We start from the raw sequence: 17,663 nt of genomic DNA, 5'->3' as shown, positions 1-17,663 counted from the left end.
CCAACATCGTTGTTCAATAGCAGCTGCAGAACTGAGCTCATTTACTCATTCTGTACCGAGATGTACTGTACTCTGCTAAGCCTGAACTGCAATCAAAAGGACATACTTTCACAGAAAAAAAAAAAAAAAGAACTCAAAGAACATTAAGAAGCTTTTAAAGCACCAGAAACTCAATTATTTTCAGTAAGTTTCTTCTTTTTCTCATTTTAAGGGAACTTAGGCAAACCTTCCTCCCTTGCAAATCCAATTCTGTGAGGCTCCCAACTCATTGCAGTGTTTAAACGAACAAGATCTCAGCATTTCCCAAAGTCCCAGAAGAGCCTGAGCGTGCTGCAGTCCTATTTCTCCTGCTACCATCACACACGTCAACCTGCATCCCCTCACTTCTACCTGTTCTACTGCACCAGCAGCACAAACACAGCTATGTTAGCTAATTCCTCCCTAAGACCTCAGGAGAATTCCCGAGACCCCTGACCTGCTCGTACACCAAGACTGCAACAGAATGCGACATCTGCTGTAAACAAAACATTGCCCTGGAATATTTTTTTTCGGTGTGGTTAAGAGTGGTTAATGAGACATCGAGGTCTTTTACAGGAAAGAAAAAAAAGAAGTTCCTGATGCTTATTTAGAGCACAAACCGTAATTTTTCTCTTAGACAGGCCTCCCTAGAAACCTCTGTCATCATGAGCATACATAAAAGGAATATTTTTATTATTATTATTATTAAATGAAAGTTACCAGCAGAAACTAATTCTTTTTTAATTTGCTCTCCATCGATTTTCAAAGACAAAAGACACATAGAGCTGGAATGATACCAGAGCTAGCATTCAATAGCAAGCAACAGAAGCACTCGATGCCGATGCCGAGCAATCACAATGCATTCTCCTACATGGCTGAAAAGCAACAAAAGAAGGGCACACACAGAAGCACGGTCTGGTACAGAGTGGAAAGCAAAGGAAGATACGTAAGAGAACAGTGACATTCCTTTGGATCAAGGCCATGTTTGCATAAAGTGCAACACCTCTCTATTTATGACATTGGGAGCAGATGTTTATTCTGGGGAGGCTGAAACCCTGAAGTGATCTAATCTAATCGCCATGCTTCGTATTTGCAGTGCTAGTTTGTTCAAGATTTTACATGGAATGCACTAAACTAAGTCTCACCTCGTTAACTTTGTCCAAAGTCCGTGCAGAGGGTTAGCAAACAGCTACGGCAAATCTAAAGTCAGTATTTGTGCAAGAAATCTCTTCCCATCTGCACTGATCCTTTGTCCACAGAAATGAGAGAGGGCAGAAAATCCTTTCCAGCATCTGATCCATGGGACGTGGCCTGCCAGCAGCACTGCAGCTTCACTAGGAATGAGCCGCAGACCAGCAGCAATGCATGAGAGATGTCCCCTCGTCCCAACACCACAGGTGATGATAGGAGCTCAGAACTGCTCCTGCCATGCCTTCCCCTCCAGCAAAATGTCTAATGCAGGGCTAATTATGAGGCTCAGTCATGCCTCGGCTCCTCTCAGCCCTCGCTAGCTGTGCTGACTTGTCTGCACACGGAGCCCGTCAGTAATAGCTATCTATCCTCCTGCTCACGTCAGTATGTGGGCACTCTTATTCTAGAAAATGCATTTGCCAGCACCTGGTTTTATTCAAGGACAGCTAGTATGCTTTGAATACACATTAAAACATTAACTTTCAAATGCAGATTATCTAGACAGCGGTTCTTCTTTCTGGGATTTGGATACTGTCAGAAGGGATGTATCTCAGGTAGGCATTAGGTTAGAGCAAGCAAAATCCAGGCACAAGCAGGAGTTTTTCAGGCACCGCAAGCTCTAATTCCCTCCTTAAGAGCACAGCAGCAGAAGCAGGAATGACAGAGAGGAAAACAAGAAGAGAAGAGAGGGAGACAACAAGAAAGAAACGAGCGGATTTTGCAATTGCAAAGTGAAACTTGGAAAAGGCACAGCCAGGCTGAGGTCTTGCTAGCAGCAGTCACCAAGGAGCCAGGAATGTCCCTCTGGCATCTAGCGTGACAGCATGTGCAGAGGATATCTCATGCTCACTCGACAGCTCGCCTTGCTAATCTCCTTGCCGAGGTGACAGAAATCTAACCCCCTGCTCTCACAGCTCTTTTGTGCCACAGATTTCCCTTCTTTAAGGGGGAAGAGAAGGTAAGAAATCTTTCCCACAGCCCCAGACTGCAGCTGAAATCTCCATTACAGACGCTGCAATTACGTAGCACATTTATGGGCTCGCCGGATAAACACCTTTCTCAAGGCTGCTGCTGGGAGACACAACCACAGGGCCTCCTTATTTCCTGTATCATTCCAACCATCAGCTGAGGATAAGGACACTGCAGCAACTGAAGTGTATGTCTTTTGAGAAGCATGGGTCAGCCACAGCATGTAATGGTGCAGCAGCTGCTTACAAGAGAGGCCTGCAGGAGAGCCCATGGCGAGCACAGCTGTTGAGAGCTGAATCCTGCAGGATTACCCCCAGGATCTTGCTCAACACTTGTAATCTCTTAGAGAAGAGGAGAACTGGGTATGAGGTTCCTACCAATGCAAACCCTGTATGGCACTCCTTGGTCTTGCATCCGTGCAGCTGTGTTTTGCAGGTCATACTGTGACTTAGAACCTGCAAAATCTTTCCCCCCCTACTACTGTGAATTTCCTTTGTGCCAACATAATTCACAGAAACGGTATTTTAGAAAAGATAGTGAAAACTGTAAACACATTTATGGGTGTTATTTGTCATATTCCTCTTTGCACAAAAGCCAGGCCTGTTAGTATCATAAGTCCAATTGTTCAGACTGCTGAGGGAGAGGAAAAAAAATGATACCCAATATAATTTGGAAATAGCAAAAAGCAACTTTTCTTATACGTTATAGCCACAGCTGTAAGGTGAATTCTCTTACAATCTATCAAAAGCCATTGCCCCATTGGAAGGGGTGTTCTCAACTCATTTCTGGTGAGATATTGGGCCCTACCTGCTCACAGGGCTGGAAATTGCTTTTCTAGCCCACTGGCTTCTGCGAGTTAGTGTCAGCTGAGGAACTTCCAGCCAAACATCGCTTTTAGGGTAGGAATAATTAAAGTGTAACACAGCTCTGTTTTCTATTCTGCCAGCTCCTCGAAGTCAGGCAGGAACTCGGGACAAGGCAGGAAATGGACTGAGGGCAGAGAGAGATCTCTGGTAAATGCATTTGACTGCAATCAGCACTGTGCAGTAGCAGGATGCATGCACCAAAGGTTATTTCCTTTCCTCCCTGCCCGTTTGGTGGGCCAGGCTGGGATCTCGACCAGTTACAGTCATCAGTGCTGAAGCAGTCCTGGTGAGGCAGGGGTCTGAAGCAATGGAACATGGGATGCTGGAGGGGTTTGCAGAGGAAACCTTTGCATACTGATGGACTCACAATTGATGGATCAGTGAAATTACTTTACACATTTCACAAGCTTCCAAAGCTTCCCCTGATTCACTAAAACATCAGCAAATGGAAAATTATCAGTGCAAGAAAGATAGCCTGGGTAGTCGGCAATATTATCTAATGAAAGATGCAAGCTAGTAAGATCGTAAGCACACCACAATCCAGGACATCTGTTTGCTGAATAAACAGCCCTAATTCCTTCAGCACAGGTTACACAGTGCGGCTATTCAATTACCACAAGACAATCAAAAGCACTGGAGCAATCCGGCAGCCCAGAAGAATGGCATCATTTTACATGATAAGAAAACCCTGACAGGGCGCTGCTCAGCTTCAACTGATGCTTGCACAAAGAGCAATTTATCAGCCATTTTGAGGTGACACTCTTTCTGCATCCCCATTCCTACAGAAACCCCTGAAGAAGCTCACCAACAGCATTATCCAAATCTTTGGCCTCCAAAGGCTGCCTGGTGCCGGGCTACGGCCCGACAGGGAGAGGGAAGGAGTGCGTGCTGCTGCAGCAGCCAAGTCTCATGCAGGCTAATTAATGCCCTGTTGACATTGGCACCGCCTTGTAATTGCCCAAGGAAAAGGTGGGGCAGTGAAACCAACCTGTTTCAAAGGCAGCAAAGTTAATTGCTGGGTTAGCAAGTATAAAACAGTTTCAGGCAGGCAGAAAACACAAACAGTCATCTATCGATGACAAGGCTCTTAGTGACAAATCTGCTATGTTTGTATGACATCATGCCAACGTGACGCTGAAGCTGCCTGCTGAAAACAGGAGAAGGGCCCAGATGAATGGGTGGGTTGTGGAAATGAGCTCCAGAAGGACTTTTCTGTGTCACGGTGTAACCACATGAATTACTGCACAAGAGCTTACAGTAAACAAAGTATTCGCTATCTCTCAGAAAGATCACAGCAGCAGCACCAAACAGTTCACAAAAGAAAGAATCTGAGTCAGTCCAAAACAAAGAAACTACTGTAAGGAAAATTCAAGAAAATACAAGACTAGACATGGCAGAAGGGGATAAACTCTCAGGCTGACTGCTGCCCGGGGGGCTCGCAGCGTGGGAGCTGCCGGACCTGCTCAGCCTGGAGGTTAGGAGCCCATAAAACACCCATCGGGGACAGCACTTATCTTTGCTGCCAGAAGGGCACTGCTCACGCTGTCTCTTTGTGGCAAGAAGGCAGGGCAGGATGCTCCTGCTGAGAACCTGTGAGGGCAGCACAGCGTACCCCTCACTGCTCTGATGCAGGATCTGCAGCAGCACTGAGATGGCCGGGTACAGCCACAGCTTCTATTGCAAAGAGGCAGTTCCTCTCTTCTTCAGAAATAACAACTTGCGACCTGTGCTTGGCAGAGGGCACACACAGCTGATTAACAGCTGCTGAAGCTGACTCAGAGCAGACCAGAAGCAGGCACTCAGTCACATCCTTGGGCAAATTAAAGGTTTGCACCTACAACCCACTGTTTCAGTCTGTAGTCTAGGGATCTTCCTAACAAATAATAACTTCTGCTCAGGATGTCTTAGCTGTGGAATTTGCTATCAGCTAGGAGACCTCAATCCATGCTGGGAGAAAACAATTATTTACGCCTTTGTCAGATTAGCCTGTGACAGCATCTATGAAATCCCTACTACCACGTCATCCCCCAACCATCCCAGACACCTCTTCGTGCTGCCCATCCTGGCTTCCTCTCCACAACAGTCATTTGCAATCTTGGTCCTAGACTCAAGGTTTCTGGCATATCTAAAAAAGTAAAGATGAAGGAAGATTATTGAAGAAGCTCATCTGCTTAGAATGAACAAGCTCTATACCACAGGACAGTCTACCCACTGACAGAACCTGGCTGGTGGGATATGAAGTGCAAAGTCCCTTCAGAGGGGAAGACCACTCTAAACCTGCTCCAATATCTGCCTCAATCATAGAGCCATCTCCAGCCATTTAAATGCACAGAAACACCTAAACAAGCATTTCTTCCCTTACAGACTGGAGAAACCAGTCACTCATGTTAAGGAAGTACTAGAAAGGGCTTAGCTGTAAGGTGCTGAAAGTCATTTAAGGGTTCGAGGTATGGCACAGCAGAAACTACAGCAAGAAATGTCAAGAATGTGGGTGAGGAAGAGCTTACACACAAGTAGAGCTGATCCTATCTGCGAGAGTCCCCTCCTTAACCCTTCGTAGACAGAAATTTTGGTTTATTCTCTCTCCACCAGAAAAAAAACCTACAGCACAATTTCAAAGAGGTAAAAATAGTTTTGTGAAACAAGATTAGATTCTTTCAACACCTAATATTTACAAAAACAAAACAGCAAAAAACCAACCCAAAACCCAGCGGCTGGAAGTATGCCTTTAAAAAACTCACACAACTTCTTTAAACACAATGAATTCAGAAAGGTTTTGTAGCCAGCTATTATGACTCCACAGAAAAGGAACAGTAAAAGACGACCAAGCTGTGCTTTCAGGCAGGACTGTGCCATTTGTTGGTACCAACTGATGAAAATAACTGCCCGTAGACCTATTTTCAAACCACTGCTTCTTTTTAATATTTTATACTGAGGAATTGAACACAACGGCTGTCGCTGCACATTTCCTTGTGACAGGATATATAAACATACTCCCACTAAAACATACCCCAAACTTCAGCCTTTTCAGAGAAAAGCACATAAATGGCTTACTTGTATTTGAAGTCATTTATGAATCCCTTGCATTTTCCATACCACCTCACCTGCACCAATGTGATATGCCATTAGCATAGAGATTTTCATTTCTAAGATGTGCAATCAATAAAGCATTTCCATATGTCATTAAATACAACGTGTGGTTAAATTAATGGAGCATTTGACTTTTGATCCATTTACGTTTGGGTGCAGTTCAGTGCAGGAAAAGATGCATGAGAACAGAGTTAATCTGACAGCAGAGCTCTCCCACGCTTTCTGACACAGAGTTTCAGATTAATGTGAAGCATTCCTGCTGCCGCTCAGTTGGAATGCTAAATCTGTTCATTTCCACTTCACAGGCCAGAACACAAGATCTTCGGTCACTTAACTCCTGCCAGAAGGGCTGGATCGTGCTAAAATTTGATTTCTATTTAGCTCCTGCAGCTGCCTGCATCACCACCAATCCTGTGGCTTCTTTTCTGGGGGAACATCCCAGCCTAACACAGCAGCAGTGGCCAGCAAAAAACTTTTAGGACTTGGGACAGGAAAAAGTTGTGTGCTTTGACAAGATATCCTGCTGAAAATATCTAATTCCTATGTTGTTCCTACAAGAGACAGCAATGCCTTTCCTTGCATCTGTACTACTGGAAAGGAAGGCACGCACACAACGTGGCAGAGCAGCAATTGCCAACTTTTTAAGAATAATTGCTCTGATATTACTTGAGAGAGAAGAACAAGTCCCTTTTATCTTTCACCCTCTCCAAAATCCCCAATCAAAAGCTCTTGAGAATGTTGTAAAGGATCTGGAAATATCAGCTTGGAAATTAAGATTGTACTGGGGAGGAGCCAGTCATTAGGGAAAGCACAAGCATGCTCCACTTCTGGGTTCACAAACTGCCAGGGCTTCAAAAGGAAAACAAATTCCCCCCCAAGAAGAATGCCCTCCTGCAATACCTCTTTGCTCTCTGATCTTGAGGACTACACTGAAACTTGGAGGCAACCTCCAAAGTCGCCAGATGATGGGATGGAACAGTTCTGTTCTGTAACACCGTGAGAGCCTGGATCCCAAAGCTAGCAAGCAAGGTGTGTGGGTGTGGGAAAGGAGGACAAACAGACGTCTACAAAAACAGGCTCCTTTGCAGCAAACAGGCTGAAAAATACCAACCCTGCTGCTCTCCACCTCCCTGTATTGCCTCTTCCCTGACCCTCTGCCTTTTCTCCAGTGCCATCCCCCTTCCTACCACTCTCTGTGAATTCTCTGCACGCGGCTGTGCCTGCCATTTCCTGGGTGGTTGTGATCTGTGCTCTAAGCAAGTGCTCAGGAAACGTTATTAATACACATATTTTGGTAAGTTAGCAAAACCAGAATACAGAACCAGCCCCAATAAAGGCCAATATAGTAAAAGTCAAATGAAATTTCTACTCCGAGGTATTACTTTTTAACAACGGTCAAATACTTTTTAATCACCTTCAAGAAAATATTCAGATGTTGGGTCAGGCACTTCTATGACTGAAAATTTCTCATGTATCTTCTGTCGGAGAAATTCTATCTCCAAATAGAACAATAAATGTGAAGTTTCAGTGCACTTGTTCTGCTGCAGCCAATGCAGGCACAGAACTCATTAGTACAATGTAAGAAAGGTGTTCAGCTAATCTGTCCACCAGACAGATCAGTGAGATGGCAAATTACTGCTTCCTATTCAGAAGCTTTAAAATACTCTATCACATAATGCAACTGGACGCACTGGATAACTAACTTTATTTACTTGGTGGGGAAGTGACTTTTTATAAAGTGAAAGAACACTTACCAGAGTCAGGGACAGAAATATTTTCTTACTAAGAGTTCTATATCCTCATGCAAGACATCACTTTCTAGAAGATCCATTAATTGCACTGGCTCCAACAGCACTTTAGATGGAGACTCTGGTTACCTTAATAGTCTTTCAGAGACCATGTGAAGTAGAAAGGCCTCAGCAAAAGACCAGCAGCAAGCCAGTGACTACATGCCAACATAAATAAGATGTATTTCCAGACAACTTATGGTCTTTAACGTCAGGATGATGTAATTGATCAGAGTTTACCAGGGCACACATTTTTCACACAGACAGTGAGCATTACGGAGGCTCAGCGTCCTATTTACTGCTTTGCCACAGCACCTATATTTTCAGAAAGATGTACCGTAAAAGGAGGGGCTGATAATTTCAGCAAAAACTTTAAACAAATCCCCAGTGCAGGCCCTCATGAACTGCACTCAGCGTGCAATGGATAAGTGGAAAGCTGGCAGCAAAACTACAGCAGGGCTAAGTGGATAAAAATGGCATCTCTTGGCTGCCGTGGGATACAACATAAACCAAATGCAGGAGATCAGCTAGAACTCCTTTGCCATTCAAGAAAGACATATTTCCTAATATTAAATGTATGTGCTGTTAGTCGAAGGCTCACTTTTGCCAATGAGCAGTATAGAAACCCTGGGTTTCCCCACCTTCTAGCTAGCATGGGATTTCTACTCCTCAGATGGATGGATGTGCTATCCTCAAACGTGGCCCTTGCCTTTTTCCCCAGAACATTCCCAAATACAGACCAAGAAAGCTAAGCAGACGCCCCAATTTGGCAAGCTTCAGCCTCACAAGTCCCTTAAGAATAGCTGACCTTGAAGACCGAAAGATGAGTTGCTATTTTTTCACTGCAATGTGATCTCACTGTTATTTAGGAAGATCCTTGCATCACCATCACACATGTGGTTGGGAAGAGCAGTCCCACAGTAGACCCTGAGGCTTCCCTTTTTAAAAAAAAATTATTATTTTTGTAATGAAAAATCACAGAAAAGGGGAAAAAAGGTGGGCACTGTGACCTTCCCATGCAATAAAGCCAAGGTGTGGGATAGGCAGGACTGAGAACAGCTACTGGGAGATGTCACACTCTCAGGCTGTGTGAGTTTTGCTTCATTGCTGACTGAACAGCAGACAGCATTCAGCAGACGAGGGCTGAAGCACTGCGAGGCTGCAGGTCTCAGAAAGCAATTACGTGGAAATAGAGTGCACAAATGGGTTTGTCTCCCTTGCTCTGAACCATTTCTCCCGCTGCCCCTCACGTACACACATGGCCGCAAGTGCTCCAGACTGCTATGCTTTGGTGTTTCTATGCAAGATACACATAGCCCAGCTTGCCAAAGGAGGTTGCTCCCACAGGCTCACCTCCAAGGCCACGCTGATGGCTTCACAGGGCTGGTGTCGCTGCAGCCCTTCTCAATTCGCCAGCACAGAGGTGCTGCACACATACAGCCATGCAGGCACAGTGCACTGTTGCTGCCAGCTGCTGCCTCCTTCTGCCAAGCCCAGGTTCAACCAGATTTTCCAGTACAGATAACAACCACCCTATTTACATTTCATACACCTACAGGGAAGAGTGCCTGGATTTGCTGAAGCGGGTATCTTAGAAGGAAGTTCAGAGGCCAGAAAGCATGCTGCAGCCACAGCAGCCTCTCTGACCCACTCCACCACAGCCCAGGAGGTCTCGTAAGGTGTCAGGAACAACATGGCAATGCCAGGGTTTGATTTACTGCCCAGCAAGCAGCGGCTGCCGGCGACCACACAGGGAGTGATCAGGCAGCGCTGTCCTTTACAAGCACTAACGCACTCCCAGATTATGCTGCTGGAAATGAGAGCATGCTTGGGTATAACTAATTGGAAATAGGCCCTGAATTCCTAATAACTGAAGCTATCGTCCCTGGGATTTATGCCAAATTAGAGACAATTAATTTTCCTCTCTTGATTATTACACACCTTAATAGCTCTGTCCTTGAGTCAATTCCATCCTTCATGCGCAGAGCCCTTCAGCTCAGTCGCTAAAATTTGCTGTGCATGAAGAACGGTTAATAAGAAAGTTCTGAATCAAATCCGAGTTACCGTATCAAAATCTCTCATGTTTTACAACAGGAAAAAAAACCCACACAAATGGATTCAAAGCCTGCTTCAGATCCCAGATTATAAAGGCATTTGCTGCATAGCCTCTGCACTCTAGTCTTTAGAGGCCTTAAACAATTCTACATTTCCCTTTAAGATGTGCTTTTAAAATATCACATGGTGGTATATACTGATAATCAGGATTGTTTTCATTAAATGATTTCAGTGAAGTTCACTGGCTTTATTTGATATACAAAAGACTGTTTAACCTTCTCCCAAGATACTCCACTGATGCAATTACAAGCGAGAGATGAGGCACGGCTCCTCCAGCTGCAGCCACGAACAGGAGAGAAAACTTCCTGCCAAGCAGAGGCTGCTGCATGTCTTTCCTAGAGGATGCAAGATGCAGCTATCTCCTTGCAAACAGAAGTACTGTGAACCAGGATTTCCCCAGCTCAGCGCACACAGGCTGAGATATTAAGGAGATATTAAGAGCAAGCAGGTGTTTCAGGTAAAATAACAGCTAGTCCTCCTGTCCTAAGCATCCCTCATGCATGAAGTAAAACAAGACCCCATTTCCCTTTCTGGAGAGTTACCAGCAAAAGCTGCAGCAGGACTTTTTCTACCTGACGATGTGGCTGTGATCTTCAGAGCTAACAGGGGCTTGGGCCACGAGCTCACCTGGGACACAAGAGGACACACTAGACAAGGGTGGAAGGCGGCTGGCTGAACCTCAGCTGCTCACTGTGCTGAGTTGTCAGCCAACCCAATGTGCCAGGAGAAGACACTGCACAGTGAGCCCCTCATACTGGAGATGATCACGAGGATCTCCGACTCCGACTCCGATCTTAATGTGAGAAAACATTATTTTTCCTCTTAGAGAGGGGTTTTTAGACTCATGATCTGCCTGAGGGAAGACAAAGCAGTTCCTGATCCTATCTGAAAGCCAATGTGGCCCCAGCCTGCTCCAGACAGCGCTCAGTCTCCTCGTGACTGGCCTTGTATCCCAGTGGCTGGGAGGGAATCTTGGGGGCTTCAGCATGAATGGAGCTATAAAGCAGAGCGTGATCTGCTGTGATTTTCACCATCACATCTCCCTCCCAGCAAACCTGAAACAGATCTCTGTAGAGCCCAGCCATTGAACACTGCCATGTGACAGCTGAAAATCCACATTTTGTACTGTTTGTTGAGTCCTCGAGCTAAGGCTATTATGGCTCTCCAAAGCAGTTTATTCTCCAGGTTTCTTCTTTTCTGTCTGCTGACCTCCCGACACGCTTGGTTTGCACCTACACAGAGATGGAAAGCAGCATCCTCACTGAATGGAAATAGTACAAGGTGTTTTGGGGGATGCAGAACCTCTACAGCCACAGGAGGCAGGGAGAGCAAGAAAGCATCCCCTCAACTTGTGGCCCACAAACATCCCCAATCTGCTCCAGAACAACAAATCAACACACATTCACCTTTCCATACATGCAAGCAGCAATTAATACGGCCAAGTAAATGCAGCAAGCAAATCCACAATACCTATTTGGTTGTGAATACCCTGAGACAACGTTACACTGGATAGTCTACATATTTCTTCAGAGAACCCAGAGGTCGGGCTCCAGCAGCACGTCAGGCTGGGCTGCCATGTGCACAAACTTCAAGCCCAGACCTTGACACAATGTGAACAAAGGCAAAAGGTTGATTCTTTGCAGAAAACAAGCGGCAAACAAAATAAACAGCATCATCCCACATTTACACTGAATAACAGAAATTAAATTAGCAAGTAGATTTTGATCATGAAGTGACCTTTAAAAATGACTGAGAGAAAACAACATTAGCCACTGTTATTTCCTCTGATACAGGCCCCTCCTCAAGGCAGTTCTGTCTGCAAAATATTATTGCTTATTTTATTTCACACATTCAAACTGCTTTTAAGAATTTAAGGTGAACCTTATTTTCTTATTTTTTCACAGATAGGTTTTGCTATCTTGTTTCTTCATACAGGCACAGACTGGGAAAGTACTGCAGCTGGACTTAACAAGAAGTGGACAATTTTACGATGCTTAATAACGTTTGTAGCTATAAAAGCTAAAACCAGTGAGGATGATGAAATCTTATGCTCTGGTGCTTAAGGTATTCTCTTCTTCTTGTCCCACATACTGAACTGTGACAACAGTTCATGCCAGGGTGGGAAGGAGGGAGCACGGCTCTGTTCAGACACCTACAGGGCCACCAACTGCTGCTGGAGGTCAGAGGTGCTGCCACCAGGCTGACAGCACATCACTTAACTGTATTTATGACTGCTGCTAACATGCTAACAATTACAGCATTTGTTGCACACATCTGTATGAGTTTTTGAAATCAAAGTGGGCTTTTCTTTCCTTCTGTCTTATGTAGGGTTATGGAAAAATTGCCAAAAATTACACCTATTTGCAGTTTCAACAATCATTTTCTGTTGACGCTCTCATCATACCTTGCTGCTTTCTCATTTACATAAAACTGCAAAGATTACGCAGAATTCACATCCGCATTGTGACAAGCTCTTTTAAAAGTTAATACTTCTAGAACACATTTTGACCTTACATTTGGACAGAAGTAATACCATGCATGACTCCATCCTGCACACCAGTTCCCTTATTCATGCATCAAGGCAAGGGATTTGACTGCCAATGCTTTCTTTTGGCTTGTCAGGTCAGATTTGCCTAAAACCCAAATAAGGACAGATCTGCACTTTCAAAATTTGATAACCTCTTATAGTAGCCAATCTTTTTTTAAACAGTGACACACTCTAATCATTGAACCGTAGACCACAGACCATCTGTCAGCATCATCTCGAAGTCATTTCATCATTGCAAAGGCTTCTGACGTTGGAAGGCCCTTGGCTACTTTTGCCTTTTGTATCTGATATTTTATGTAGTTGAGATTGAGCCACACCACGTCACAAGGGACACCACAGAGAGCAAGGTGGCAGGTGGTTGTACCAAATGATCCAGCAGTCCTTGATACAGCTCAGAACATCACAGCACTGAAGATCAGAAGTTCCAGCAGTTTTTCTACTTCTCATATAACCCGTCTCAATTCTCTCTTGGCTGCACTTTTATCCGCTGCCTAAATGCATCCAAGCCCAAACCTCCTTGCTCCACTGGCCCTGTGCCACGTTCCACAACCCTGTTTTGCTGGGAGCGGTGGTTTGGTGTGCTTGCCAGCCAGTCCTCAGGAGCAGGCTCCAGCCTTCTGAAACCCTCCTGCTCCGAAGGACAGCATTTCACTGGGCTTTGCCGCCTCCCTGACTGGTCTTTCTTGCAAATTCGTCTGCTGATGCAACACTACCTACACAAATACCAGCAAAAGCATGTAAGGTAAAAAACAAAAACCATTTCCCAGTGCCAACCGTCTGACCCCAAGAGTCAGTGTTCCTACAATTAGCTGTCTCATTACCATCTATCTATATGTTAGCCAACAAAACAGCTCTGAAATCTCACATATAATCATCGGCTGAACCAGCAGGAAACATCTGTGCACAAGAGGCAGGGAGCAGCCCCTGCGGACGTGGGGTCTCCTTGTGTACCAGCGAGAAATTCATTGTATTTGAGGGCTTGGGGCCATCTGTGGAACAGAGAATGCCCTCCCAACTGCTCACAGGGTTCACGCACCTCTCAGTCAACATGAAGAAACGTGCAGAGCAGAGAGACAGACGGTAAATGCTCCTCTGAACGTTTGGAGCAGGTTGCAACAGGCTGTGGCTCCGGTGGGACAGGTTTGCCAGCCCCACCTGACAGCCACCCGCGGGCTGATTGCCTCAGCAGGAGGAGGAACAGGAGGAGGATGGAGGCCAGCTGGGCTCCACGTGCCCCAGGGCTGAGGTGGGGTCAGCCATCCTGCCTGAGGCCTTGGCAGAACCGGACTGTGTGGGCCCATGGATGAGCACAGCCCGCCCGCGGGGTGCAGAGCCTGCCCTTGAAGGCGTGCGCTGTGCCAAGCGCCGCTCACAAACTCGCCCGTTTGCAAGCTGCATGCAGAGCAAGGCATTGCTGCAAACTCATAATTAAATTCATTACTCCATACAATTTTAAGCCATTCTTCAAATAATTACAGTAATTTGATAAGCAGAAATCACATAAACCTGCTGCAGTTTTATCTCTCCCATTTGCTGTCTGAAGGAAAATGTGCGGGTAATTAGTCAGATGATAACAGTCCGGGTTATGCAAGCAAAACAAAATTAATATGATCCCTACTAAAAAAAAAATATTAAAAGGAGACCAATTACACCTTGGGCAGCACAGGGTGGGAGTGAGGAGTGCTGCAAGGCCTGAGATGGTGGGAGGAAGGCAATGCCATACCCATGGAGCTGGGCTGTGCCTCCTCCTGGGGAAAGTCCTCTCAGGCAGCCTTGGGAACTGGGAAGCACGGAGGCAAAGGCTTCCTGCAGTCTGCATGGGACTAAGAGAGAACACTCATTAGCACTTCATTGCCAGGAAGGATGGCAGTCCTGGCAGCCCTGCCGTTTCAGAGGCTCCTGACCTTGCTATGAAGCAAGGAGAGGAGCAATGGGAAGTTCGCCCTCAGTGGCTCTTCCAGAGAGCTTGTGATTGTGTACTGAAAATGGCACACAATGGCCCTTGGTGGCCCCTGGATGCCCCTGGAGTTGCCCACCTACCAGTGCCACCATAGGATCAACAGGGGAAAAAACCATCAGGTGACTGATGAGTTAATCAACCCAGAAGGGTCTGGGATGAGTTTTGCTAGAGATAAGGAAATATGGAGTACATTAAGGGGAAAGAGAAATGTGGTCCAACAGAGCGATCAATGGAGATGGGAAGGCCAGGGCTGTGGTTACTGAGGAACTCAGATTAAGAGCTTCATCGGATTTTTGCAACCAGATCTGATGATACCACCGGTGAACAAAGGGTGGCTTCGGGCCCTCATTTCACACAGCAGCGAACTAGAGTCATCAATTTCCTGAAAGTGACTTTATGCCTCGTTAAGACCCATCTAAATTACATACAAGATGACTTCCAAGTAATGGAAAAATGAATTTGCAGACAATCCTTTTTTTTTTTTCTTCCTTTTCTTTCCTTAAGGATATGTCTCCAACCAGCCTGAAACCAAACAGTTGTTTCAGGGAGAAAAATTCCCATTGCAACAGGGAGATAATTCACAAGGAGCACTACAGTTTTAAATGCAGCTGCACCTTTCACACTCCTCTTCTTCGCCTGGAGCACGGAGTACCCTGGCCAAGGAAAGCCATTCAAGTCCCAAGCACCACAGATAATACGCAGTTTATGAATGCAGGCAAGATTAGCTTTAAATATCACAGTTTCCAGAAGAATCAATCTCTATGCAGCAACTCTACGGCAATATATATGTATATATATGAAGATCTTAAAATGAAAGACATTTCACATCCTTAATTCAGAAATAAAAACAAATTAGACTTTGCTGAGTAAGCAAGTTCATTGCAACATAAAGAGGGGAGGAGCGGCTGTATAACACACCAGGAGAAAAAGAAACAAACAGGTTCTTTTAGCATTTAATTAACCAGCTGCTAAACTCAGAGTCAAGTATGATGCCTGGAGAAAGATCTTAGCGCAGAGGCTGTGTATTCCTCCATGACACAGCTGCCCTGTTGCCCACCCGATGGCTCGCTGTGCTCTGCCCTCCCTCCCCAGAGCTGCATGCCATGCAAGGGGACAGGCATCATCTCTTCACTGTGAAGTTGATGTAAAACTGGGGCTTATCACCAGCAAGGATGATGGATTTGCTGCTGCTTGGGATATTTTAGTAGAGATAAAAAAAATTAATTCAAGTGTGTGGGAAATGCTGCATCGTTGGTGCATGTATGCAGAAAAGGAGGCTTTGGCTCATGGGTGTCACAGTGCTGCCTGGTTGGGGAAGCCAAACAGCTGAGTCCCAGCACCTACCTCACTGAGAGCTTTGTGTCACTGCTGGCACACACCTAACAGCTGCAACAAGACAACTTCCAATCAATTAGCAAAGCCCAGACAATCGCCCAATTTGGTCAAGGAGGAATTTGCAGTGTTTCTGTGGTTTTGTTTCCTTCCCAGCTTTCCCTGAAGCAGCAGAGAGAAATTATGGGAAGAACATGGGCTGGGAGTGGCACCAGGAGCAATCTTGGGAAGTCTGCACCGAACTGAGGCATTGGAAATACTCATGGACCTGTGGGCAGATCAAGTGGCCAAGGACCCTGGCAGAGGGAGAAAGGACCTTGTCCCCACCACGCACAGCCCAGTGCCACCTGCAGGGATGGGACAAGCATCCTGCAGCAAACCTGTGCTTTTTGGGTTGTCAGCAGCTCCTGTTCCACCCCAGGATGGGCTCCTTGTTCAGTGAGATGCTCAGCTGTATTTCAGTACCACCCAATGACTGCCTACCCTACAAGGAGGTCTGAACAGATAACTTCACCCCCCCTCTGACCTCAGGCTTGGGGTTCTGCTGACAGCACAAAGCGCACAGCAAACTCGTCTCTTTCAGCTTCACGTCTCTGACACGGCCAGTAATCAATACAACACATCGGGTGGCAGCAAACAACTGCTGCCATTTCAGCTGCTCTACCCCAGTCTGATCCCACGTCCCTGCCATAAAGCAGCCCAAAGCCCCGGCGCAGTGATGCTGTGAATCCCCTCGCTGCTGCAACCTGGAGGGATGCAGCCTGACCGCTGCCGAGCCGGGCAGCTGGCAGAGCACAGCACGCCTGCAGCGCTCCAAATATTTGTCACAATTATTGGGGATTTAAGAGGACAGGGATCTTGTCAGTTGTCTGTAATTTCACTCCGAATGATACCTTCTCTGGAGGAGGTAGCTTGTGAATGAAGCCAGCCTCAAGGGAGGAAGAGAGCTGTCCACACTGAATGCCTCTTTGATAGGCAGGTCACCTAAACAGTCTCTTCTGCACAGAAGATTGCTGAGGCCTGTGGAGCAAGGGGCTGTGTCCCCAAAACTCAGGCCAGCAGCACATCTCTGGGTGCTGAAGCCAGCTGCCTGCTAGGCACCAAAGGCAGAGCACTGGAGCTGCAGGTGCCCCAGCTCAGCTGCACTGGAGATGTGTGCTGGTGCTAAAACCAAAGAAAGAACGTTAGGATTTGCATTTGTGCAGGACTGCCAGCTATGAAAAACACTAGCACGTACTGAGCCAGTGGCAGCAACAGCCCCGAAAATCTAGCACAGAGCACTTTAAATGGGAGGGAGGGATACCTTGTGATACCAGACACATTTAATTAAGACACTACTTGCAGCTGTCCCTTATACACACATCCAAAAATCACAGTGCTCTGCTTCAATTTGCCTAATACCAGTTTTGTACTACAGCAACACAGCAAGCGCTTTGCTCCCTTTGCTAATTACAAAGACTTAGCTCTCTGGAATGATACCTGATTGCTGGCAATGATTTTTGCTAATGGAACAGCTCATCGTTTCTTATAGCTGAAAATCTGCAAGAAGGAAGTACTCCAGGGGGGAATACATAATGTAGGAGAAGGCATGCTACGCACCTCTTTATATGAAACTATAATCCTAAGGCGTCACAGTTCACACAGTTCCACTCATTGCACTACAGAGGCACTTCTCACACTCGCACCAAGGTTGTGCAATTCATTTCATAATCACCGAAAGTATCATTTCAAATAGGAGTTTTTAACAGTTACGTGAGATTTTCCAGCGTTTCTGTTGTTACTGCATC

The 17,663-nt window shown here is 45.9% G+C and overlaps 1 protein-coding gene across 8 annotated transcripts in view; it reads right to left on the bottom strand.

The window, feature by feature from the left end:
- Positions 1-17,663, bottom strand: part of PTPRF (protein tyrosine phosphatase receptor type F) — a 342,455-nt gene that overhangs the window by 94,457 nt on the left and 230,335 nt on the right. The window lies entirely within an intron of this gene.

The sequence above is a fragment of the Lagopus leucura genome, unplaced genomic scaffold (assembly GCF_019238085.1).
Source record: "Lagopus leucura isolate 7727_CA_CO unplaced genomic scaffold, USGS_WTPT01 Super-Scaffold_100009, whole genome shotgun sequence".
In the NCBI taxonomy this organism is placed as follows: Eukaryota; Metazoa; Chordata; class Aves; order Galliformes; family Phasianidae; genus Lagopus; species Lagopus leucura.
The sequence above is the reverse complement of the archived record's forward strand: the minus strand, read 5'-3'. Positions and strand labels throughout refer to the sequence as shown.